At 34.7% G+C, this 1,230-nt stretch overlaps 1 protein-coding gene across 1 annotated transcript in view; it reads right to left on the bottom strand.

Moving 5' to 3' along the window:
- Positions 1-1,230, bottom strand: part of tgoln2 (trans-golgi network protein 2) — a 13,324-nt gene that overhangs the window by 9,888 nt on the left and 2,206 nt on the right. The window lies entirely within an intron of this gene.

Genomic DNA, 1,230 nt, shown 5'->3' with positions numbered 1-1,230 from the left:
TGATTTGGGGGGATTTTTGTATTTGCTCTGACTAATACATGTAAAGAAAATGTCATGTATACTGTATGTACAGTATGTATATTGCATCCTAGTATTTCTGACTGCCCCCCCCCTCCTAATTTAGGAATCAAGCTATAAATATATAACACATGAAATGTACCAAACTCACACTGTAATGTAAAAAAACAAAAAAAAAAGTCTAAAATGTTATTTCCTATTTTTGTCCCCAACCATCTTGCGACCCCCAGAAATGATCTGGCGACCCCCTCAGGGGTCCCCATCCCAAGGTTTAGAACCCCTGTTTTAAGCCATCAACCTGCACTCAATCACTTCTAATCTAGTGTTAGATATTATTTACAGCGTTCTGCTGTAAAGTTATGTGACTTTATGTGTATTATTATACTCAGTGTTGTTTTACCCTCTGGAATAAACACAGTTATATGGGCTTAAAATATAGTATATAGTATATACTGTATTTATAGTTTATATAGTGTGTACTTTGGACTGGTATACTGTATACCCATGCATGTACACAACCATTTAAAGTAATTTTGGGCCTTTTTCCCAATCTGCTTATCAACACTGCCCTCTGCTGACCAGGTCAAACACCGACACTGTGTTACTAATGGAATAAAACAGTACATTTAACCTTGTGTTGTTGTCCCGTCAAAACTGAAAATAAACACTTTTGTTGATGCTTTTTATCGAGTTTTCAAAACTTTTTCTTACAATTTGTCCCTTTTTTCAGTGTTTTTGAAATAGTATTGAGTAAAAGTTGACATATTCCAGTCTGTGATTATCATCAACATCCATTCCTTTAATTTTAATCTCAATAATTCCTAATTTCTGCTTTTCTAACTCAAACATTAGGTATAATTTCCTATAAATGAGTTTTATTGACCATAAAATCACAAATTAACTAGTGTTAAATAATGTTACGTAGTGTTAAACGTAAAAAAAGACAATTTGTTTCAAATCCTATAAAATTGAATAAGACGCCTTAAAATTAATGAAAGTAGAGATGTGTAGTTGGCAAAGAGCGTTGGGTGGAATCAATCATGTTATTTTGGGGAATTAAAAAGAACACTGATATAGGACAACATGGGGACAACCTGAGGGCAACATGAGGACAACATGGAGACAACATGAGGACAACATGAGGACAACATGAGGACAACATGGAGACAACATGAGGACAACATCAGGACAACATGGGGACAACATGAGGAC

This window comes from Etheostoma cragini, chromosome 5 (assembly GCF_013103735.1).
Source record: "Etheostoma cragini isolate CJK2018 chromosome 5, CSU_Ecrag_1.0, whole genome shotgun sequence".
Lineage (NCBI taxonomy): Eukaryota > Metazoa > Chordata > Actinopteri > Perciformes > Percidae > Etheostoma > Etheostoma cragini.
Note: the sequence above shows the minus strand (reverse complement) of the source record. Positions and strands in the feature narration are given on the sequence as shown.